This window comes from Hyperoodon ampullatus, assembly GCF_949752795.1.
Source record: "Hyperoodon ampullatus genome assembly, chromosome: 12".
Taxonomy (NCBI): Eukaryota; Metazoa; Chordata; class Mammalia; order Artiodactyla; family Ziphiidae; genus Hyperoodon; species Hyperoodon ampullatus.
In genome coordinates this window covers 30695211-30722109 of record NC_136925.1, presented here as the reverse complement: position 1 = coordinate 30722109, position 26899 = coordinate 30695211, and positions in this window count along the sequence as shown.

The following is a 26899-nucleotide window of genomic DNA, read 5'->3' as shown; positions in this document are numbered from 1 at the left end:
CAGCTTTCAGCCACTGCCTATGAAGACATACATGGTGCAAATCACAACGCAAATTATGAGAGTAGTTTAAAAATACTTTGTAATTGATACATTTCTGGCCACAGCCTCCCCCTTTATCCTGCTAGTGGTACAATCTTCTTGCCCTTGACAGAAGTCTTTCTAAAGATCTGCTCAAGCCTCACTAAGCAGCTGTGAGTTAGGTCATTTTCCCAGGAGTTTTACATGTGGAAAACTGGGCATTAGTAAGGCCTCAAAAAGGACACCATCTGGCCCTAGTGAAAAAAAGGATCATGACACTTCCTGTGGTACCAACAGACCCTGATGAACCAGAAAGGAATTCAGCCCTGGACTGTGATCCAATAGAGACGGGCCCCACAGCTACCTCCGTGACAGCCAACTCCATTCATCTTCGCAGTTATCTCATAGCACAATGGACTTTTGTGTCGTGCTGTGTACTGAAGGCGGAGTAAAATCCATTTTGATTTTTGTGTTTAGTCTCCGTGCCTGTCCTCTTTCCTGGAACACATACCGCATCAGGAGAGAGTGAGTTGCACAAAGAACAGTTCTTTCGGAGCCCATTCAAACTTCTCCATTTCCCTCCCACTGTACATGGGCATAATAAAATGGTGGACTCTTCAGAAGCTTCCAAAAAGACCTGTCCCTGACATGAAGAGCTGTCCCTCCCACTTTCAATAAAAACGATTTTAAACTATTCAGAGCAACAGTTTTTCATTTCTTGGGGTAGAAAAGAATTGAAAGTTACACTTATAAGGAAATCTTATGGAAACTCTTACTAGAAACATTCTGGTTCCATTGAGTCTATCAGGTATTGAAAGATCCTGTTAAAAACTATAGCATCAGCCTCAACAATGAACCAGGTTTTCTGTTTCAAAAAGAAAAGTGTCTGACCCAAGCAATATGAGAGTGGACGCTGGTGACATATTTCATTGTCGTAGTGTTTATTACAATTGACAAAGTCTTTTCATGCTTCCTACTTTAGAATATGGAAATTGGGAAAGTCCAGTTCTCTGGATTCTGGGAGCGCCAGCAGCATATTGTTACTAGAAAGTCCACATTTTTGTGTATAAGGCTCCCTGTGTCATAATGAAAATGCCTGCAAGTAACAGCTTGAATAAGAATGAAGAAGAGAGAGAGAGAGAGAGAGAGAGAGAGAGAAAGAGAGAAAGAGTGTTTCTATTTTGAAAGATCTAAAACCAGGGTACGAAATAGCCAGCATCCCACTGCTGAGGTGTTTGTGCAATATGCACACAGTTAAACATCCTGTTAGGAGTCACAGGCTTTCCCAGGATGCTTCTAAGGGCTGAAATAAGAAAACTACCAACAGCAAATCCTTCATTCTAAATTTTTCTCTCTCAATAAACCATAAAAATGAGCAAGGTACAAACAAGCCATTTAAATCATTATCAACAACTGTATATATGTGCTTTTTAAACATAAAATATTCTTTGTGGTAGATAATTGGAGACCCTGAAACTGGTCATCCCAGAAATGAACTCTGATCACTCAGGATAAAAAGGGGTTTCCATCTGAAAGCTTTTATCCCATCTGACACCATAGCGAAGAGGACTTGGGTGTGATGGGAAGGTGTTTTCTTAATTCTGAGTGCTATCCTCTCAGTTCCAATCAGATTCTTCTTAGTTATCTAATTTCCACTTTTTAAAAAAATTCTTGCAGCGCTAAGATACTGAACCTCATCTTGCCTGCCCCTGGGGGCTTCACTTCCTCTGTACACAGACCTGAATCCTCGCCCACCTTTGGACCCTTCAATAGAAAGCTATATTGTCACACATAGGGACCGTGGGTTAGAGAAAATGATTAAGGCCCATCATTTTTCCTACTCTCAGAATTTGGCTTGGGAGGGCTGTAGAGAGACAGCCCTTCTTCCAAACAAATCTTCTGCTGTCCAGATTTTTCAGAACTTAAAAAGCCACCACAGAAAGAGTAGAATTTAATGAAGGACAACATTTTTCTGCCTCTGATTCCCTGATGGAAATGATGGGTCCTCTACTGTGGGAAGACATAGCTGAAACTCACTTATTAACATGTGTGTCCAAGGCCTAATTACAGGCGCTCTCTTTTAACAGAGAACTGTCACTATTGGTGTTATTCATAAAGCGCCTGTTGAGAGGAGTTCAAAACCACCACCTTAATCCGTACTCATCAGTGAATTTTCTCTGGATTCTGGAAGCACCAGCAGCCTATTATGACTAGAAAGCCCACGTTTTTGTGTATAAGGCTCCCTGTGTCATAATGAAAATGCCTGCAAGTAACGGCTTGATTAAGAATGGAGAAGAGAGAGAGAGAGAGAGAGAGAAAGAGAGAGTGTTTCTCTTTTGAAAGATCTAAAACCAGGGTACGAAATAGCCCGCATCCCACTGCTGAGGTGTTTGTGCCATATGCACACAGTTGTCCATCCTGTTAGGAGTCACAGGCTTTCCCAGGATGCTTCCAAGGGCTGAAATAAGAAAACTACCAAAGAAACTTTGAGGCGAGGGCTGGTGGCAAGGGTCACAGATGTGAGAGCCTGAAGGCTGGCTGCCAAGAGTAGGTACACTGAGCAGGGGAAGCAGGGCCCAGGGAGGGCACGGATGCAGGTATTTGAAAAACAGCCTCTCAGGTAGCAGAGGCAATTCCCTAAAACAGAAGGAAGGGGAGAGAAAAAAGGAGTAACTCCTGAGGCGGGGAAGGAACCCAGGTTCCCTCAGTGCTACCGAACAGAAAAGCCACTTTGCCACCAGGAAGCGGGGTTGGAATATCTACTTCATCAGCACGTAGATGTTCAGTGATATGGGACACAGACTCATTCTTTCCTTAATGATCGCTCAGACCCTCTGTTAGAGTGATGAAGAGTTTTTATTTTTTTTAACAAAAGAACAATTGAAAACCTGGTAGATCATAAAATAATTTTACCTATTATCTCTGCTGACAGTTTTCTTAGCATTGATTTTGCAGCATTAACTTATTTGCCTAATATTAAATGATTTTAAAGGATGAAAACATTCATTAAAAATACAAGTGGCGTCCCCGGTGCTGGGAAGGAAGGCCGGCCTGAGCATTGTTTTAAACTGGAGGCTGTGCCTTCTTTTCCCTTCCCTGCCTCCCTTCCCAAAGCAGCTCTGTTTTGAGGCAACAGTTCCCTAGGAAGAAAATGACAGAACCAGAAACAATTTGCTCCTTTAAGGATTGGAGATGCTTATGTTGGAACCTCACAAAAGCGGCGTTATGTCCTTGAACATTCTAAAGATCATTGTTAATAGGATCAATTTTTGTGTGTTATTCAGCTGGATCCCTCCTAGCCCGTAAGAAATGCACTTCAGTCAAGGGATGTGGTGGCGATGGGGGCAGGGTGGGGTGGGGGGAGAAGGAAGGCCCAGCACATTCCATGTGATCAGTTCAGCTGCAATAATCTCTTTTCTCCTTCCTGACGAAGCCACACATGAGAGCACTCTGGTGTCTTTCATCATTATTTGTCACCCTTTTGTGCAAAGCAACTTATATCCACAGCCATTCCAGCAATTAAAATGAAAAAGAACCAAACAGTATTCTCATTGAATACTCGGAGGCCAGTGCCACCAAGTGCCATCAACTTATTGAATGTCGGGTATCTAATGCCATTAGAGCGCTGTAGGTATTTTGTGAAAAAAAACAAATAAATTGTTACATGCAGAATGTAGGGAAAGATTTTAAAAGATAAAATCTTTTGATGCCTTGGCAGTAGCTAGATTCCCTGGAACAGGCTCTCTCTCAGTGATACTGTGAAGAACTAAGCAACCGACAGGGATTGGGACTCACATGGAGACACTGAGAACTACCAATTTGGGGAGACACTTAGTCATAGAGTGAAATCAACTCAATCAGAATCAGTCAATCTTGTTTCTGTTTTATGAGCCTGATTCCCACTAGTTAAATACTTCTCCTAAACTATAAAGTGTCACTGTATTTCTGGGAAAGGTACTTTTTAAATTTCCTCTTCCCCAAAAGGGCAAACTGTAAAAATGTAAAGATAAACTAACTTTCCCAAGACCACAGACAGAGTCAGGATTGAAGAATGATGATACTTGACCTGGGTCCTGATTTCATTTCACGTAGTCCATTCCGTACGTGAAGAGCCAGTGAGCAGTCCACAATCCACACATTTTTAACATCATTTTCTATTGAAAGTTTTAAGGTCACTACAAGACCATCAGTTTTGAAGCCATGTATTTGTTCTCCCATTCAGGATGTACCTTTAAAAAAATATCATTAATAAAGCTCTGTGAAATACCAAGAATGCCTTTTCCCAGGCATTGGAATACACACTGCCTATGGATCCTTATCTTGTCTTATAATTTAGCTGGGGAAAAAAAGATTTCTGCCTAAAATGGTAATTAACGTTTAAGATAACATGCTACTGAAATTCTGAGGTGGCGTCAAGGACTTGAGTAGATGATAAAGAACATTCTAGAGAATGTCCTGAGATCTGAAGGAAGAGAAGGAGGGCCTGCTTGAGGAGAGGAGCAGTGGAAAGTCTGGAAATGGCAAAGGTGGTGAAAATGTTATAAGAGCTTTATTCACAGACACACCAGGGACCCAGGGGCATCCAGAAAGTGCTTTGTACTCCGATTGCTGTTTCCATGCTCCGTAAACCTGTGTGTCTGATGCAGAAGGGCTGGAGCCAGAATTCCCGAGTAATGATTTCACTTTTATTCCAGGGACAGTGGAGCCACTGAGGGATGTCGGCAGTGATGGGTTGGCTTTGGCTGACTTTGAAATGATCGTAGAAAATGGTCAAGTGACTGAGGGCAGAGTTGGGACATGTATTATAGTGTAGTCTTGGAGGTGGGAAGGTGAGAATTGTCAATTATCCCAACATGTGAGAGAAATGCCAGGAAGAGCTATTCCTCCAAAGACCCCCATCAATGACCTTCAGAACCACATAGTCCTGCGTGTGAGGCTACAACCTTGGGTGGTAGGGACTGGCGAAGTTGTGGTCCAGAAAACACTTCTGTGTAACTCTCTTATGATGCATTGTGACTATGAAGAAACAGCAGAGAAAGGATCTTCCTTCCCTTCTCCTAAATTGGAATTTGAAGATAATCTCTTTACAATCCCCTTGGGAATGGAAAATTCTAGTAACCTCTTATATTTAACATTCTTACCTATAATCTGCTAAAGAAAGCTGTGTGGGAGATTCACTGTGGCCTTTGTAGATCTCTTTAAAATAAATATCTAATGTTTTATAAATGACAAAAATCTCAGGTAAAGCCCTCATGGGGTTTCCCCCAAATGTCTTTGTTTTTTCTAATGACAACAATAACAACAACAAAGAAGAATTTTAATAAATGAAATAACCAGACTGGGTGGGTCCAGGTGTTTCTGCTGCTGAATAATGATTGAGTTTGTCCCTTTAAAGTGACCATATTTTCTTGGTACAAGTTTTGGCAAAATATGTGATTGAGATGATCAGTAAGGAGTGGCTGGCAATTTGGCTTTAAATTTCATAAACTTTCTTGAATGCTTAATTGTTCGCTAAGATGTCAGCTGCAAGATTAGTGGAGCTGGAAAAAAAAAAAGTGTGCACTCACATTGGCCCTGTGTCTATTTTCAGTGTGAAAGGAACTGGCTGCAGAGTGTTGCAAACACTCGAAGCTATGCATTCTGCATGACAATGAAGTGGGGCTGTGTTACACAATACCACGGTTTTTTTTTTTTTTAAAGGTCATCATATCCCAAACCCTTTGAATGCAAAGCAAGAGCAACAGATGACAAATACTAGGATGTGCTAAACACCAGAACAATTACATTAAAATGGACTTCTTCCAGACTGAATCCTCTCCAATTTCTACTTGGTAAATAATTAGCTCCAAAACTATACAAGGACTCTTTGAAAAAATATTGGAAGGAGGCTGAGTCAGAATTAAAACAACTTATCTTTACATCAAGAACATAGTATCTGGTGGTTTTATATATATATGTATATCACCACACACACGTGTGTGTGTGCGTGCGTGCACGCGCGGTGATATTTAAGAATGTGTCATTTCACTTAGTCTCCCACATATGAGTGAGAAAGAAAAATGTCATAAGTACATTCACAGTTGGAATTCCTTTTCTGGGTCTGCTAATTATTGTAAATACAAACCCTTTAGTTTTGCTGTACTATAGAGACTCCTAAAAATGTTGTTATTACCTCCTCGCTCAATAATTTTCTTTTTCAAAGACTAATAAATGCTTCTTTTTAAGGACAAATAAATGAAATTTAGCAAAATCACTTAGCATTTTAGGGACAAATAATATTTACCATCTACGATGCAATTTAAAATTTTGAATCATACTTAATGCTAGCTAAATGAACAGAGATAGAATTTAAATTCACGTCTTTGGATTCAGGTTCTTTATCTCCAACTCCAAATCAACCACAAAAATATGTCAGCTATCTGATGTATGGTAGAGAAGGCATATAGAGCTCAAATTTCAAATTCATTTTTATTTATATAGAGGAGATTTCAATATTCATAGAGTTAGGACTACAGTTTCCCACCTTATCTGTTCTGTTTAGGTTCTATGATCCCTTCTATTTGAAATCTCTTTTCTTCGGGTCTTCCACAACATTTTTGGTCTATGGGACATTTGGTGATTATTGTATTTTGCTGTGTTAGCAATTTTATTTTGGCTGTTGTTGTTAGGGTGGAGTCTTTTTTTATCACCTAACACAGAGCCTGACACAAAGTAGGTGCTCAATAAATGTTTGTAGGGTGAAGGAATGAGGACAAGAAGATATGTGTATATATTTGGTCTTCTTGATTGAGCTGCCAGCTCCTCGAGGGCAGAGAAGGTGTGCTGTGCTTTTGGTGCCCAGCTCCTGGTGCTTAGGATTCTGTCACTGCAGCTTACATGGGACAGTGACAGGAAACATTTGATTGTGATGAGGACAACAGTGGAGTGGAGAGACAGAGAGAAGGGAGGAAGCCAGAGAGGGAAGAAAAAAGAGGATGGAGAAAGAACAAAAAGAAAGGAAAATTTAGCAGAGAATCAAATTTAATTTCAGCTTCTCCCCTCAAATTACCTCAAACTGCTCTCTTATTTTAGCCAAAGGGAAAACAGAAGGCAAGAGAAGAGGGAAACTCAGAAAGTGGAAAAATATGACTTATGGCTTTAATTGTGAGCAGCATTTCAAATTTACCAAGTTACTTCCTAATACAATAAATACAAAATGTTTTCTAAAGGGTTACTAGTTAGTGAATTTATACTATTTTCTTGTAAAGTTATCAAGAAATTTGAGTTTAGTGGAAATGTGGGGAATTTCAAAAAAAAATCCCTAAAACTTGGGAAATTATAATTATTTTTCCTAATGAATACTCTTAACAGGCTACAGACTCTCAAATGTGATACATTTGGCAAAGAATAGGCCCTGTCATGAAACCTGAAAGAGGTCTGTGCCATTATTAATCTGCTACCCAGGCAACACTTTTGGGGCCTTAATGAATAGCCTCTAATTGGCTGAGATTGGCCCACATACCCAGGAGCTGTTCACCAAATACATTTTTTTTTAAAAAGATTTTACAACTTTCCTCCATCTGCAGTTAAGGAAGATTATCCTGCTCAGAGTATAGTATATTTTCACCAAATAGCTCAGTGACTTGCGTGAATAATTACTCCATTAAGATTTTAAATATATAATTCTGGTTTTATACATATAACCCCCAAATAAAAATGAAATGAATAATTCCTGAATTAAAAACAACTGTTTGATAATAAAGAACCTCTGTATTCGAAATATAGATCACTTGACTCTTGGAGCTTAGATAACTCAGGAAAAAATAGCACTTTTGTTTTCATTGCTAGAAAACCAAGATATGAGAAGACGCTATTTTTTTACTTTTTTACTTTTTAAAATTTTTATTAAAATTTTTTTTAAATTTTATATTGAAGCATAGTTGATTAACAATGTTGTGTTGGTTTCAGCTGTACAGCAAAGTGATTCAGTTATACATAGATATGTATCTATTCTTTTCAAATTCTGAGAAGATGCTATTTTTATGAGTTTAATAATTGACCAAAGGGTCATGATGGAGGGGATCCTTTGATCTATCTACCAGTGATATTAGAAACACCCCAAGGTCAAGGGCTGAGGTTTTCTCCAGTTCCCTGTCTCAGGATCCTGCCTGCAACGTCAAGTATTTCTAAGAACACTCTCGGGTGAGGTGGGTTAGGGGATGGGATGCAGCAGAGGAGCAGAGGCTAGGACAGAATGCCCCTATTTCCAGCCTCTCCCCCTTTCTGCAGGAGTCCGCTAAGTAACCTCCTACCAACTCAGCTATGTCTTCTCTTCTCTTTTTCAACACCTCGAAGGATCTCTTGAATAACTATTATTATTTTATTGTTTGTTCATTTATTACCTTTCACATGAATTTATATAAGATGTTTGAAGGTTTTAAAAAATCTGTAGACAAATGTAAACATATTTGTGGTAACATCTACAAGAGTTGAAGCAGGGACTTTTGGGAAGGGAAACCTGACTCCATATTACAAACTCTTTTCCATCCCCCTCCAAAGAAATGAAATTTCAATTCCTCAACTTGGTCATAGTGCCTTTTCCATGGCCACAGGCCTCTCTGTGTGTGAGAGTTTCCTCTACCCCAGCATCAAAGCTTTATTGTCAACCCAGAACCCCAATCCAGGCTGGCCTGTTGGAGGACATCATTGAATCTGAGACAAAGATGGTGCTGCCTCAGAAAGAAGGGATGGCAGAAACAGAGACCTTTGTGAGGGAATGTAATACAAGTCACAGAGGGGAAAATCAAAGGGATAAAAGAAAGGGAGGTAGGAGCAAGAGAGAACACTGGATGAGTGATGGTAGGAGAGAAAAGTACTAGAATAAAGGATGGATCATGTGGCAATCTGACTTTGTAAACTGTTGAGCTGCATACAATTGTCTTAGCCAGAAAAGGGAAAAGTCTAAAGAGGTTTTCTGGAATAGGGCAAGGTGACATTAATATATGAATAAAGTAAAAATTGGATAAAGATTCCATTTAACTTGATTATGATTAATTATCCAGTAAACTTGAATTTCGGTGATGCAGCACCTGTCTGAAAGTCGTTTGAATCCTCCTGAAGAACCTGGTAGCTGGCTTCTCTTTCTTGGAGTATCATTGTTATTAAGTCTCAGAACTCTAGGAGTGGGCTTTCCTAGTGGTGCAGTGGTTGAGAGTCTGCCTGCCAATGCAGGGGACACGGGTTCGTGCCCCAGTCCGGGAAGTTCCCACATGCCGCGGAGCGGCTGGGCCCGTGAGCCATGGCCGCTGGCCGCTGAGCCTGTGCATCCGGAGCTTGTGCTCCGCAACGGGAGAGACCACAACAGTGAGAGGCCCGCGTACCAAAAAAAAAAAAAAGAACTCTAGGAGAGTATAATTTTGAAACTACAGAACGTCTTATGCCATTGCTGAGAATTTTAGAAAGCACTTCCTTCATTTTTTCAAAATCATAAGTGTTTGCAGTTCATCTAGGAAGGAAGTGAAATAACTAGACTTTTGTATCTCTGTGTGAGTGGAAGGGCCAGGAAATGGGATGGTCGGCGGGGGATAGATCATGGCATGGAAGAGCAGGAAGCACCACAGAGTCATTTGTAGGAATCAGCAGTCCACAGAGAAAGATGACTCTTGTAGGAAAACTTAGTGTCATAACTTCACTTCCTGACAAGACTGTAAAGGTGCTAAGGCGCCATGCACCTGGCAGCCTACTACAGGCATGTCTGTTATTTTTCTTGCTCCTTAAAATGTCACATCACTTATACTATTTTTTAATTCTTTGTCAGTGGACAGATAATTGGCAGAGAAAACCAAGAACAGAAATTTTCTCTGAATATCCTGGTTATGATTTACAAGCTTGGGATTTTTCCTGTCATGGGGAAAAGGATCAGAGAGCAGGAGCTGGGAAATGCTTAGCTGGTTATCAAAATTTCTTTCTTTGTATTGAAAGCTGCAGCATTCAATCATCCCCAAGAATATTCCAGGTCAAAACTGGCATACAATGTAAGGTTGTTCCTGTCTAAATGCGGACGATCTTTGAGCTGTTAACCTATAGAGCAACCAGAATTCCCAAATTCCTAATCAGACAAACTCTCCTGCTTTGGGATGTTATTATAGACCCACAATATAAGACAACTGATTTCCTTTTAAACTGTATTTATTATGTTATTTTATAATTATGAGTAACATGTGCTGGTTGTAACATGTGAAACAGTACCAAGATAGATAATGAAAAAGTTATCATCCTCTACCCCCATTGTCATTTCATTGGGGCCAGTCTTATAAAGGTTTGGTGTGCTTTTTTCCAAACCTTTCTTTGTGCTCATACCAGCATGTACAAACACATCTATGCATATATATTTTTGCTTTCTACAAAAATGATGCCATCTTGTACAAATTTCTCCGAAACTTGTTTTCATTTTAACCTAATAGTAACATAGCATGAATATCCCCTTTGGTTAAGTACACACTCAAATCACTCTTTTTATAACAGCTGCATAACAATATTCCACAGAATGGACTCTACCCAACCATTCCTCAACTGATGGGTACTTGTTTCATACCGCTTTTTTTTTCCCCCAAAGTGTTATGGGAAACCTCTTGAATTATTTAATACTATTTGTTACTCTTTCGTATTAGAAGACTTTAAGTCAATTCATGTGAAATATAGTTTGAAATCAAGCAAGCCTCAATAGTTGCTGCTCCAGGTGCATTTGGAGTAGGAATTTGGTTGTAAATTTCCTACATAAAGAGATTTACAAGACCCTATGTAAAAAGAGGTGCAAATCTAAAATATATTTGCATTATTGAAAACAGGATATTCAGAGACTCAGAAAAACACTGAACAAAAACTAACAGGTAAGCATGAACTTGTATTTCTATGGTGCCTTCTTCCAAGAAAGGCTGAGGGCTTTGCAATCATCCTATGAGTTGGAAATGAGGCCACTTGTATATCAAAGAGAGTGGAGGAGTGGAGAATTGGAAACCAAGTCTTCTAATGCTCAAAGGAGAACCTGTATGCTGGTTGAAGAACACTCAATATTCTAAATTTTTTTTTTTTTTTTTTTTGGCGGTACGCGGGCCTCTCACTGTTGCGGCCTCTCTCGTTGCGGAGCACAGGCTCCGGACGCGCAGGCTCAGCGGCCATGGCTCACGGGCCCAGCCGCTCCGCGGCATGTGGGATCTTCCCGGACTGGGGCACGAACCCGTGTCCCCTGCATCGGCAGGCGGACTCGCAACCACTGCACCACCAGGGAAGCCCTCAATATTCTAAATTCTGAACAGAGGCAAAGAATGAAGAGAGGAGTGGTAATCCATATTCACAAAGCACTCTGCTTTACAAAAGGACATAAGTTCCAGGAGCAATCGATGCACAGTGAATGGCCCAGGAGCAGGGCTTCATGATGTTGGCGTCCATGGCTTCAGGAGAGACTCCAGACTGACCCACCCCATATCTCAGCATCCACAGCTATGCACCTTCAAAATAAACAAACTGTAACACTGACTTATCACTCCCTTGGCATAGCCATTAGTTCCTGTAAAAAGAAAACGCTGGAAGTGCATTTAAAATATAATTGATTTAGGGAAAAAAAGAGATTTAGGGCAAAGTGAGGTACATCTTTATTCTGCATTATGGACCTGCAAGGATGGAAGATTTCTCTGAAAAGGGAAAGCTTCAAATGTGGCAAAGAACCATGAATAGTAAAATTAATAGTGGACAGTATGCTGGTCAATTAGAATTTCAATCTTGACTTTGGGTCGAGTTGATAATCTTATTTCAGATTGATTTTCCCCTTATTTGTCTGTTTTCTAATTCTCAATAAATGGGAGTGGCTGGTAACTACTATAATCCCCCCCTTTCTGCGTAATGATGAAGAAATGTGATAATCTGTCCTATATTTGGGGATGGGGCTGAAATGAACTGTCCAAAAGAAGGTGAAGATGCCTTGGGTGATTCTACATTCTGCAACTCTGCAGGGCTTGGGATGCAGTAAGGAGGAAACAAGGGTCAAAGGTCTACTCTGGAGCTCTTCATTGTTTCCCACCCAGGGAGCTCTGCCTTCCTCCTCCAAATCACTGGGTACCTAGGGCCTGGATGGGGGCCAGAACCCATGTGTTAGGGGAGCAGAAAATGGGGTCACTCCCACTTGCTATTTTGTAGCTTTCATTTTCTTCTCTGTAATTATACACTTGAACACTCTGTGTCTACTTCCAGCCTCTCTGCTGGTGTTGAATCTGTGCACTGCTATTTCACTGTCCTTCATCCTGTCCCACTGTCCCCCCCGTTGAAGCGAGCACAGCAGGTATTTCTCCTACTTTCTCTCTGCCCGAATCCAGTGCGGGCACATAGTAGACGTTCAATCTCAACAGCTGAGTGGCTTTTCCTCCCCGTTTCCTTTCGGCCTCTCCTCCTATTGGAAACACTGGTATTTCTGTGTGTGAGCCAAGCATGATGAAAGGGAGCATTTTTTGTTTAATGGTCCAGGCATTTTGCCTCCACTCTTTATCTAGTCATCATTTCCTCTTTCACGAAACCTGCATCTTGGCTATCTATTTATTGTTCCTTGAATGTGCCTGAAGCACTCCTGGGGACTTTGTCTGCCTTCTGCATCCCCTCCTCTCATCCAGGTCAGTGTTTAGCAAGTGCTGGTCCATGGATTTGAGCCAGTCCTTGCTGGAATTTTCTGAAGGGAAACAAGAAAACACACATACACACACACACACACCCCAGGATGATTTATTTCGCATAAGGCTAGATTCATCCAGTTTAAAGAACTGTCCTTTACTTTGAAGTTTTTTCCCCCTGTTTTTAGTGTTAAAATATATCTTTCTAAACAAAATAATAGTTATTCTAGTCAGAATCATTTTTGGTTTTAATGACGTTACATGGAAAAATTGAGCTGGCAACACTCTGTAAGTCTTCATTAAAAAAAAATTGTTTCATGAAATCTGGAAATCACTCGTCTAACCCAACCACATCTTTTACAGAGCAACTCAGGGGCTAGCTCCTCTGGCAGGAGAGGGCTGACTCTCAATCTCCACTCTCTATTCTGCACTCTTCCTGCATTTTCCATCTTTATTACCCACTCATTCATTCAAAGCATATATCAAGAACTTACTAGAAGATAGGTCCCAAGCTGAGCACTGTGGATATACTGGTGAAGAGAATAGGTGTGATCCCTGCCTTCATAGAACTTAAAGTTTACTAGGGGAATACAATGATGAATTGGAAAAAATGCTCTGAAGGAAAAAAAATGTGTGTTCCTTGAAAGAATATAACAGGCGAGGCTGCTTTCATATTGAGGAACAGGGTGGCCTCTGAGACCTGAAGGGTGAGAATGGGTCATTCAGGTGGGACTAGGTTGTGTTGAGGGGGCGGGAGGTACAGAGAATAGCCAGGTAGAGCAGGAACAACACTTGAGCTGGGAAGACACTTGGTGAACTGTAGTTCAGTAGAAAGAGCTGGGGCTACAGAGGTGGGCAGGGGCCAGATATGCCCGACCTTGTAAGTCATGTTTAGGACTTGATATCTTAAGTTCAGTGGACAGCCAATGGAAGGTTTAAGTAGGTGAGTGACATGATGATCCAATGTGCATTTTAAAACTAAAGGTAAGCAACATGGAAAGTGGGGTGATAGTAAGGAGGGTCCTCAGAATCCAGGTGCAAGGGGATGGTGGCTTGGTTATGATTTTAAAAATAGAAAACGTGGATGGATTTTAAGATAAAGTTTGTGGCATATCCTTTTTTTTTTTTTTTTTTTGTAGGTACCCTCAGTGTCAAGGGTAGTTTTTAATGTCATTACATTCCCAAAGAAGTTAAAATAGGAATTGCTTGTTTGTTTTGGTTTTAGGTGCTGAGAAGTTATCATTAGCTAAGACTTGCCTAGTACTTGTCCTTTGAAGTTTACAGTCCAGTGGGGGAGAGAACGAAACAAAGAGGCCCACACATTTTCTGGTGTTAAGAGCTGTGATAAACAGAAGCACAAGGTGCTGTCTATGAAGAGAGGAGTGACAATTTACATAACCAATTAACATAATGTTTGGGAGCTAGGAAAGGCTTTGAAGTGAGTCATCTGCACTGGGATTGAAGAAGAATTGTGAAATTAAATTCACATGCAGGAAAAAATTATATATTATTTGAAAGAAACCTAAACAGTAAGTCGACAATCTTAAAGAAAGGGTGATAGAGAGGGCAGGGGTGCAACAGGTATGTTCTAGACAGAGGACACAGCATGTGCAAAGGCCTGGAGATGGAGAGTTTGGTGTAGAATAAAGTCATTGATGATGACAATCCACTGCTTGTTGGTACTTACCAAATCGATCCATTGTACTACATTATATGAAGGTTTGGTGGTAACTGGGATGAACACAACAGGTTTCATTACATGATTGAGGGCAGGTTAACCAGCTTTTGGGAACTGAAACTTATGACCAGCCTGCTCTGGTAGGTGACCTCTGATTGGCCTGCCACCGAATCATGCAGGCACTGTGTTTTCTGGTTGACACTCATAGAGTTGATGCATTGCTACTCTAACACTTTTAAATATATATATTTATTTTTAATCTATTTTATTGTATTTTTTACTTTTATTTTATTTTTGGCCATGCCTTGGGCATGTGGGATCTTAGTTCCCGGCACAGGGATTGAACCCATGCCCTCTGCAGTGGAAGCATGGAGTCCCAACCACTGGACCTCCAGGGAAGTCCCTCCTCTAACACTTTTGATATTCCACGCTGACTTGTGTGCAGTGTTTGGAACATCAGGTACTTTGCTTCCACTCTATGAACTGCAAAGTGTTTATTTCTCAGTAGTGACAGGGAAAGGGAATTTACTGAGTCTAGACAACTTCAGAAGTAGCCTACATTATTTTTCTTAAACTCCCCAAAGTGTTTCTTTCAAAGAGAGAAAGATGCAGCAAATAAATGAAAACCATGAGAGAGGCACCAGACAAGGAGAATAGAGACTGAAGATCCCACCTAAGGGTTAAACGTATTCAAGGGAAGAAACAAACACTTAGAATACCAAGCTGTTTTCATTATGGTAGATTTTTAATATGTTTTAATAGCTGGTAGAATAGATTAGACCAACCTCTTCAAAATTTCCTTGGTTATTCTTTTATGAAACTGTGATAATTCTTAAAATTAGGTGATTTAATTTCTTGGTAGTAGCCCTTAAAATATTTCTAGAATATCTTCTTTTGTTTTCAAAACTGTTCTTATAAAGACCATCATTCATATGTGAGTATTCATATTCATTTACATATGAATAGTATATATATATGAATAAAGATATATATATATTTACATATTAATGACAATATCATATATAGTAAATATATATTTACATGTATATATATTTACTATATAGTTACTTATTATATTAAAGATATTTACTTGGACTCATAAAATGGACAGACTATATTCATTAAATGTGCATTATACAAATAGGTTAACACTTTTGGTTATTCCTTGTATGGAAAAAAATGAGGTAGAACTTTAAAAATCAGTTAAATGCACTGACATGGAAATATTCTTGGTGTTTTTAACTTTCCTATTTTAAAGCACAGGAAATACAGCTTTTATACAGAGCAGGGACACAGATGAGATCAAGAATATATATTTAACTGAAAGAATCTTAGAAATATTTTGACAGAGGGTAAACATGACCTGCAATTGCCACACTTTACACTATCTTTTTGTGGGAGGTAACTTGTATTAGATAGATAGAATAATTCAAGTTATGGACTAGCTTCTTTGAAATTGAGCTCCATTTTTGGTGAGAAACAATGCTTCTTTCTCCATTTCTATGCAATTTAAACACCCCAATCTTCCGGAAGAAGCCAATTTAAACCGGCAACTTTGGAGTTATAATAAAATTTACAGATATGTTCTGTGAATCGGAACCTCAAATTTATCCCTAAATGTTTTCACAGTGGATCACAGACTTTCCTCTTCTTTTTTTCCAGTTACTGCAGCAACATAATTCATTAGCTAGACTTCAGCTATTTGATCACTAGTGAAATGACTTTAGCCTGATTTTACCTGTCTGCAAGGAGAGGATCTTCTTGCGTTAATTATTACTAATACTTTAAAATTGTGGTTTTCTCCAAAAGCTATGCGGAAAAGTCTTCCTTCTGATCCAGTATCTTCCCAAGTATCTTTCTGACAAGGTCAAAGCCTTTTTTTCTTGGGATTCTAAGTCCTTGGGTGGAGGTTTGGTAACAGCTTTGTCTATGGGTAGTCCTGTCTCTTTTAGACATTGAGAGTAGCAGCTGTAGCTGCAGATAAAAGGATGGCCTTTGCATGTGGACAGGACACTTGGCCTCTCAGAGGTCCTCTCGCCTGACTTTTGTATCCACCAGGAGCAATCTGTGTGAGTAAGTTCATCTCTACATATGAAGAGTGTGTTTATGTGTTGGTGTGTGTGTGTGTGTGTGTTCATATACCCACACATGCATGTTATTTATCAAATAACACGTTGAATTATTTCAAGGTTAGCGTATTGATTGAAACTGCATATGTATTTGGTGGAGTGTTTTTCCCACAGGGTCAGACCACGATGGCTAGAGAAGCTTGTTTTTATTGGTTTGGTTTTTGCATGGTACATTCTTCTCTTTTTGATTGGATCACTAGGGGGTTATTAACATTGCTTTAGTTGAGGAAGTGGAAACCTAGTACCCTAAAAAAGTCAAGACATTACTAAATTACCTAATTCACAGCAATATTTCTCTGTCTCTCTTCTTACTGGGCGTGCGTGTTCCATGTCCACGTGTGTATGTGTGTGGGGCAGGATCCTGCACCGAGAAAAGTTTCAAAAATTGCCAGCCAGGGTACTTGGACAAGCATTTTACATTCTGTACCTCTCAGACTATTTCTAGAGCACCTGGTTTCTCCATATTCTTAATGGAGACTTTGTTGCTCTATCAAATCAGATTTTGTGTAGAAAGCTGTCTTGTCATAGTCTAAGAAGAGTTAAGATAAGAATTTTGGCCTATCACTGGCCAGCATCACAGATTCTTAGTCCATCCATTTGACCAAGCCCCTTCCTTCCATTGAGAAAAGTGTATAAATTACCTTTTAATATCAATAAAAAGAAAGAAGTAGCCCAAGTGTTTGCCTCTTCTTTAAGGGTATTCTTATAACGCACCAGAGAAAAAGGATAGACTACCCAGTGCAGCTGTTTCTCTTCTCTTGCTCTCTTTTCCCATCCTTCCTAGGCCTGCTGTGGGCAGCTGGTCATTTCTGGAACTTCAGGACCATTTACTCCCTCAAAATGATACTCTGGTCTCAGCAGAGAGGTGACGTGGGGAAGGTCATCCTTTATTTCCCTTTCTTTAAAATTCCCCACTACACTAGAACAAAGCCAGTGTCCTTAGTAGGAGTTTGGGAGGAAACTAGAGGTTATTACAGGGGAGATGAGAAAGACAATAAAAACAACCCAGATTTTAATGTGACTTTTCATAGAGTGAAAAGTATCAAACGCTTCACAGGGATAGTCCTTATGGGTGCTCGGATTCCTAGTCTTGTTTCCCTACCTGAAGGCACATTTTGAGACACAGAAAGAGGGAGAGAGAGATGGGGGGAAAGAGAGAGGGGAACAGAGGAGAAAGAGAGAAAGCGAGCGAGAGAGAGATGTCATAAGAGCACCCAAGTCTAGCATAGGGTCCAAGGTGAACTTTGGTGAGCTGAGTCAGGTTCGTTTTCACTTGTGTAAAGGGAAAATATATCCTTCATTTTTCTTGTGGTCTAAGAGCCTTTAGGTTAAAACATATACATAGACACAATTATACACACAGAAACACACACTTATAGACATGTCATGTGGTTACTGAGCCCATGGATTGTGGATAGTTCCAAGTGAAATGTGCCACAAATGAAAAAAAATGTGTGTGAAATTTTGAAGAGTTGGCATTTAAAAAAATGTAAAATAGCTCATTAATAATTTTTCATTTTGATTATATGTTGAAGCAATATTTTGTATATATTAAGTAAAATATATTATTAAAATTAATTACACTTTTTAAAAAACTCTTTTCAATGTAACTTCTATTACATATGCGGCTTGCATTATATTTCTGTTAGACAGCACTGGTCTAGAGCTATATGACAGAAGAGAAAGATTTTCCAAACAGCGGTATAGGTGGAAACAATTTCTCCTGTTTAATTTTATACGAAGTAGTTTGAGTTACCCTTTTCTCAGTCTCCCGCTTTCAGACTTTGGTCAACAATGTGCCTTAGAATAAGCATTGAATTTACAGTTTTATCCTTATTTTAGATCAGATTAAATTTTTAGGTAGGTGGATCTTCTTCTCCTAACATGTTCCTATAAACAGAGGGGGAAGTAAGTAATGTACTTTCCCTTCTCCCTGTAAATGTCTCAAGATTGGGTAGGATGGGGATAGGGAAAATTGTTGGCATTTAATCAACAATTATCACTAGTTTTCTGTGCCAGTTCCTCACAACTTATCTCGAATTCTTCTATAGATACATTCAAAAAGGTATTGACTTCTCCATTTTAGGGAAGAAAAAACTGAGATGGTAGAGGTGACTTATCCAAGGCTAGAGGCTAGGGGTGTTAGAAATGCAATGCAAATGCCTAAGTCTCCATTCTTCACTGTGCCAAGCACCATCAAGGCAGAAGAACTGCATTACACAATTAACTTTATGATCATAATGTAAAGATCAATTAATTACTATTATTTTGCATGTATATTGTACATCATATGAATGATGTAGTTGGCACGTTGGCCAATAGAGGGAAAAATTATTCTTCAAGCCATCAAAATAAGGATGCAAAATGGAAAAGTAGTCATTGGGTTCAAAGGCAATAAATATGAAAAAAAGTTCATACATATTTTGAGACAACAATGATTTTAGAAACAATGAAATTAATTTAAAATCTTCAGAGGAAAATAAAAGTACTCTTATATGTTTATTAGCCTGCTTTTGAAGTTACCCTTTCTTAACTTTTGAAATTATTGAATTAGTTGCATCTTCCCTAAGACCCTGGATCAGGCTTTTATCCAAATTTGTGCTTGCTCTATTTTCTAATATGCAAAAGGTCTGACTTATGCATATGCACCACATGAATACTTTGTAAACTCTTGGTGAGCAAGTACCTATTCCAGGCTTTGAGTTATACATGCTGAGCAGACAAATAGGACTATAACATGGACCCTGCCCTCCTAGGAGTCAATGTCTAGAGAAATAGTGGTGATGGACTTCTGGGAGCCATAGGAGGGGTACTTGGTAGGCAGAATTCAAAGATGGATTCCAAGATTCCCACTTTCTGGTACAAGTCCCTCCTTTTGAGCCTGTGAAGAGCCTATGAATATGATGGGATAGCACGCTTATAATTAGCTTACTAATCTGTTGACTTTGAATTAATCAAAGGGGAGGCTATCCAGGTGGACCTGAACTAATCAGGAGAACCCTTTGCAGGAACTGGCCCTTTTCTGAAGTCAGCCATATTGGAAGTGTGAGATGGCCGGAGGAGGCCATATGACAAGGACTCAAGAGTAGCTTCTAGAAGCTGAGAGCCATCCCTGGCTGCCAGTTAATAAGACAACAGGGATCCCAGTTCTACAACTGTAAGGCAATGATTTCTGCAAACAAGCTAGGGGAGCTTGGAAGTGTATCTCACCTTAATTGGCACTCCAGATGAAGACACGGCTGATTGACACCTTGATTTCAGCCTTGTGGACACTGTGAGTAGAGAACACTACCATGCGTGTTTGGACTTCTGACCTACAGAACTCTGAGTTAATAAATGAGTGGTTTTTAGGCTAAATCTATGGTACTTGTTATGCAGCAGTAGAAAATCAATGCATGACCCTATACCAGTCTAGGTCGGCTGAGTTCAGGAAATACTTCACAGGAAGAAAGAATAGCTGAGCTGTGTCTTGCTGGATAACTGAGGAGTGAGGCAATAAAGAAGTGAGTTGTGAAGTAAGGGTGGTATGTGCAGAGAAAGACTTTGGAGCAGAGTCTCAACCTTGACTGCAAGTTGGAATTACCTGGGGAGTTAAACACAGGTAATGTGTTTAAACATACATAATTTGTCTGGGTTGGAACCTGGGCATAAAGATTAACACCATCTACCCAGTTGATTCTAAAGTGAAACTAAAGTTGAGCACTATGTTTTAGACAGTGAAACAGAGTGGAACTACAAACTCTGAAAGGGTAGGGTGAAATGAGAAGCTGGGTAAAAACAATAATAAAAGAAGAGTAGAGACAAGATAGTAAACTTTCTTTTTTTTAATCAAAATCTAACTTAAACTATTGTTAAAGCCTTGGATAGATATTCACTTGATTTGCATATGGTGGATGTGTAGGGCGCTTGGGAAAGGGAGGGCAAGAATTCTGGGAGGGCAGGGAATGTTAGCAATTTTCACAAGTATATTTCAAACCTATTTCAGAGATTTGAACACAGGAGGTGTTCAATAAATGTTTGTTGATGAATGAAAATGACTGGGCATCCTCAGGAGAGAAGCTAGTATTATATCATATATAGGCAAGAAAAGTTACCTACCTAGCTTGGAATCTGGGTGATCATACTCATAATTTTCTTTCTTTCAGGACACAGTACTTTCCCCAAAGATGAATCCTACTCCTACTACTTGCCTCATTGCTTTCATCTGGAATGGGAGTGATCCTTTATTTTCACTACTACAAGTTGATATGGCTAATACCAACATAAAAGAAGAGTAGATCTTGAGTTGCTTTAATAGCTGTATAATGTTCAATTCAAAAGACAGCCCTATAGTAAGATAGGTAGATGAGCTCAGGATATATAAGGAATTTGGGGGAAAGGATATTTGAACACAGTATGCCCATGTCCTTGAATGACTGGGATTAGTTGGATGAACTCCATTCTTTTCCATGTATTAAATGATTACTCCATGCTCAGTACAGGGAAAACACTCTGCATTCATTATGATGTGACATTTCATTTAATTGTCACCAAATCCATTAAGGAACAAGTTAAAGTCTCCATTTTACATTGGGAGATTAAAAAAACCCATGTCACATGATTTGTAAGTAATGGAGCCAGGATTTAAAATGAAATCTGTCTGACTCTAAAGCTGGATTCTTAACCACGGTATTAGGAGTAGTTCTCTTTGGGAAGGGTAATACTAAAGACTTCTAAATTTTTCTAATGTCACAGAACACATTCAATCTTTAGATAGGTTGCAGTGAAGAATTTCACTTCTAAGAAATGGACTAATTGACTCCGATTTCCCTTTCATGTAAACTAGTGATGCAAAATCAGTTTTGGACTTCATGAGTTAATATTTGGAGAAGTTTTTGAATTATATTAAAATATTCCTATGTTTTTTTTTCACATCAGAAACAAGAACAAACAGGTAAAAGAAGTTCAAAATATAAATCATCAAAAGTAAGCTGTCAATTTTTCAACTCAGATGCTGTCATCCTTAATAGCTTATATTTATATATATGCATATATGATTTTATAAATACAAAGGACTATCAGATATATCCATTAAACAGCTTTGCTCTATACATAATGAGTGATGCTTTCAGATGTATTTTCTTTGATATTCAGACTATTAAATTTTGATCCTTTATGATATAAAATTATCTAAAATGGGAAAAACTAAAAAAAAGGTTTTTGTTTTCTGATCATCTCTTTTCAAAGTAAACTCTCAAAGTGCAAGGATCTTACCTTTTATGTGTTCGGCATTTAATTCATAAGGCATTACATGTGGTAATAGGCTGAAAAATGATGGCATGATTGGATTCATTGTTTAAAAATCTGAATTATTTTATGTGTTTGTAATATTCATGATATAACTGTAAATAATTGTGGTGTATCTTAGAGTTATAATCATATGATCATTATTTCCATTTCACTTTTTAAATTTATTTACAGTTTATTTTTAGTTTGGATTTTGACACAAATATTCTTCTACTTAATTCACTACAAAACTGTAAACTTTTGTCCTAAAGAGTCACATGTGAATTGTGGAGAGGTGACTGGCAGAATATGATATTAATAGGTTATTGACTTGTTAGGTCTTAAAGTGCCAAAAGGAACATCCCTTGCAGCCCCTGCAATGCACTGGAGGTTTGTTTCATTGATTGGTCTGTTTAACCCATCATCTCCAGGCATTTAAACAGTGATATACGCTTGACAAACCTAATATTTCATTTTCTATCTAGGGACCGTGGAACAGAAATTAAAGGAAAGAAAGACAAATGGACAAATATACAAGCAGAAAATGATGATAAATGTGAGAGAGAAGGAAGAGAAAAATACAACACAGACCAAAATTTGGATCAGTAGGTTCTGGAATCTGTAAATGTACAACCTAACAGCAAATATAATTCCCAGGAGGTGGGTAAGGGAAAGAATTTAACATGTCTATTGTGAGCAAAATTCAGATTTAGATACAGAGCAGCCAGAAAACCAAATAAGATATCAAATAAGCGGTGGCTGGGTTTTTGGGGTGTGTGTGTGTGTGTGTGTGTCTGAGAGAAAGAGAGAGAGAAGCCATTCTTTAAAGTGTTTTGAATATTCCTGTAAAGAGCAAATCTAGCCTAAACTTTGCTTTTTAAACCTTGAAGGAGGTGCCATGGTATGGGAAATGCTTTCTTTCTTTAAATGTAGGTTTTTCTTCTCTCACCAACTGGAAAAGGGGATACTTTACAATAGTTTGCCTCAGGTCCCTTGAATCTCTCTCTGGTGTGACAGAGAATGGAGCAAAAGAAAAATTATATATATATATATATATATAATATCAAAAACTGGTTATTCTGTGGGACTTTTATCTGATTAAAATTCTATCTTTAATACACAGTGTCCCTGGAAACAGAACAGTCATACCCTGCCCTGTCTCAGGAACACAGGATGAGGAGGATGTATCAGCATAACTGACAACACATTTGAGTAGCTTAATCTTCAGGGAAAGGCAGGATATTGGGAAAGTAAATTCTGAAGAGTGAGTCACATCTTCAATCACACACTTGAGTATCTGGAACTTTCTGTGATAAGTGACTTTTTAGCTTTTAAAGTGTGGGTCCTATTGAAAACATTTAGATTTTATATGCTTCTGTTAATCACAACTACGAAGCCCCAGTATTTATATCCTGAAAGTACATCAACTCTTGCTGAGCTCTTTTAAGAACTTGAGTGATATCATTCTATCAACAAAGGGTTACTTTCTATTTATGTGTTATGTGTTAGGTGCTGTGGTGTGGGTGGGATGGAGAAGTACGGGTGGTAAGAGAGAATTCTCAGAAAAAAATTCTTGCCTCAAGAGATAGAGACTGCTTACGTGGGAACGACACAGTGTGCATAGACTTTTCATACTGTGTGAGATAGGAGGTCGGGACAATAAAAATACTGTGGGAACAGGAGAACTTGAGTAGGGCCCTAAGTAGCGGGGTTTGAGTCACTGGGCAGGAAGAGAAAGTATTTCTAGCTGGAAGAGGTGCATGCAAAGGCAGAGAGTTTGAAACCAGGGTGAACTGAGACAGCATCACCCCCCGAAAGGCACTGAGATTCAGCGCATGCCTCTGGCTGGCTCCAAGTTCAAGTGTCTGCTCCACCAGCTGTCTGACCCTGGGAGAGCCATTTCACACATAGGGACACCAAAGAGTGACAGTGAGGAATACATCCTCAATAAATATTAACTACTGTTGTTGTTTTAGAAATAAATCATTTTTAAGGTAGATAAATAAAATGTGGTATAGAGTGATTGTAACAGACTTAAGAATTTTTCATTTCTAAAGCATAGATGAAGCACATAGAAAACATAAGTTTCTAAGGCCATAAATCATCAGTCTTGGAATCTCTCTGCTGTCCGCCCACCTCTCACCTTAATTCTTAATGTTACTTCTTCTTTATCACTTCTCAGTTCACTTGATGGGGATTATTTAAGTATATACACACTTAAAGTCATAAAAGTAGGGGTTCTCAATTAATATACATGAATTCACAATATTTTTATCTACTTCAGTGTTCTAGGTCTTCATATTATAGCATATCTAATCTGTGTACAAAAGTCACCAAAATGATTTATTAACCCCACGAAAAAGTTAGGTAAACGTATTTGGCTTCATTTACTTGCAGGAAATAAATTGAGACTTACAAGCTATTATTCAATTGTTCATTCATTCATTCAAAATATTTACTAAGTTCTGTACCAGGTACCGGGTATCTGAACATATGAACACAGAAGTTCAATTAGAAGATGCACCTTCATGCTGAGCCAAAATAACAAAAATGAAGAATTATGGTTTTAGATAAATGTTCAAGGAGAGGGTTTGAGATAATAAAGTTGTCTTCTAAGGATTTAAGATGGAGAAATTAGTCACTTTTCTTTATTAGAACTCTATCAGACAAATATTTTATATATTTTGCTTCAATTTCCAAAATAAGACTTTTGCAGCCTTCAGTAGAATATCAGGTCAGTTCTTGTTAAGTAACAACAGTGTCAAATAATGGTAATAATATTGGGATAGGAACTTTGACATCTGGAACTAAGTAGTAAAATCATTGGTACTGAAGATAGAAATAAGGAGGGTATTAACCCATAAGCTTCACCTGGCATCTTTCATTAGCGTCTGAATAAAATTCTTCATTGGAATTTGCAACACTGCTTGTAGTTCATCTTATTACTTTTACAGGGGACAAACAGCCATGTAATTAGAGTGTATTTGCAGTATTACACGCGTATTTGTAGCCTGAAGATTAGATACCAATTGGATGTTATCAAGTATAATTACCACGAAACTTGTTCTCTGCATCTAAGGGTTTACATTTCAGTGCTGCTACAACTACACAATTATTTTTCAGTTAGCTTATATCTGTAACTGTAGCTTATATAATTATTTAATAATTATATCCATAGAGGATGTAATAAGACCATTTAAAAGTCACTGTTAAAAAAACAAATCAGCTATACATAAAAAGCATGCAATAAATATTTTATATTACGGCGCTTTCTATTTTTACACTAATTTCCAATTCAAGTTATCACAACCCTATATCTAGTTTCTTGGGAACATGCACAAGTTGTGCCTTCAAGGACTTGAAACTTACTATAATAATAGTAGCATTGCCATATGTTTGTATAGCAGCACTTATTTTCAAAGTGCCTTCTCAACGATTAAACTTCATGCTACCCTGTGGGGTTAGTAAGGAGAGGGGATTAAGAGCCTCTTTTAACCAGAAGGCAATTTGGGATACAGAGAAGTTACACTCAAAATCCTGGGAACAAAATTGGTATTTATGAGTCATAAATAGTGTCACCTGGCTATATGTTGTGGAAGTTAAACAATGGCATGATCATAGTTTAGAAATAATCCTTGAAGCACTCATTCATTCATTCACTCCTCCATCCATCCATTCATTCATTCACACTATAAATGCCAAGAGGTGTGCAATGGGGCTCACCGGGGGCAAAGCCAGCTTTGCTGGGGAAGCTGAGAATGGAAGCTAGTCATCCAGTGGTCATACAAAAGGCAGAGGTTTCAGAAGGATAGGGCTTGAGAGGGAGTAAGAAGGCATTTCTGGAGGCAATGAAAGGAAGTAAATGTGGTACTGGATGAGGCACTGACATCTCTGGGCCAGTGGTGGGTTGGTAAATGTTTAACAACCAGCTCTCCAGGGGATCAAAGTCCCAATTTGTAGCATTTGCTGATTTTCATGATGTAAATTATCCCACCAGAGCTGATTTCAACCTACCAATGTGATGCCCCTGATTGTGGAATTGGGCAGAGACATTCAGTAGCACATCATTATATAGTATTTCCATCATACAGCTACAATATAGATGTAAACAGCCTCAAAGCATAGGTCCTAGTAAAATGCAAAATTATTAGTTGGTGATGAATTTTGAGTATTATCTTTTTATAGCTCCTTTATTTTATTTTATTGAAGTATAGTTGATTTACAATATTATATAAGTTCCAGGTATACAACATAGTGATTCACAATTTTTAAATATTCTATTTATAGATATTATAAAATATTGGCTCTATTGCCTTGCTGTAAAATATATATGTGTACTCATTTATTTAATGCATAGTACTTTTTTGGGTTTTTTTGTTTTCTTTTTTTTGTGGTACGCGGACCTCTCACTGTTGTGGCCTCTCCCGTCGCGCAGTACAGGCTCCAGACGCGCAGGCTCAGTGGCTATGGCTCACGGGCCTAGCCGCTCTGCGGCATGTGGCATCTTCCTGGACCGGGGCACGAACCCGTGTCCCCTGCATCGGCAGGTGGACTCTCAACTGCTGCACCACCAGGGAAGTCCATATGCATAGTAGTTTGTACCTCTTAATCCCCTGTCCCTATCTTGCCCCTGCCCACTTTCCTCTCCCCATTGGTAACCACTAGTTTGTTCTCTATATCTGTTTCTGTTTTGTTATATTCATTCTTTTGTTTTATTTTTTAGATTTGTCTTTATCTGTCTGATGTATTTCACTGAACATAATACCTTCCTGGTCCATCCATGTTGTTGTAAATGGCAAAATTTCATTTGGCGTTATGGCTAATTCTTTATCCATTCATCTTTGATAGATACTTAGGTTGCTTCTATGTCTTGGCTATTGTAAATAATAATGCTATGGGTCTTATTACATTTGCTTTACATATAAGTTCCAGAGTTTTTAATTGTACTTAGTGGGAGAAATAGAGAAATGTATGTCTACTCCCTCTTCCTGGAGGTAGTAGTCCAACCTCAGTTTTAAAGATAATGTGCTATGGATACATTTTTAAAGGTTAAAGAAAAGTTTGCTCAATTTTTTAAGTAAGTAATCCTTAATTCTTTTGCCAAGTGTGATAGTTTCAGATTATTTATCCTTAACAAAGAGAAGAAAGCAACTACCAAGACAACCAATGACAAA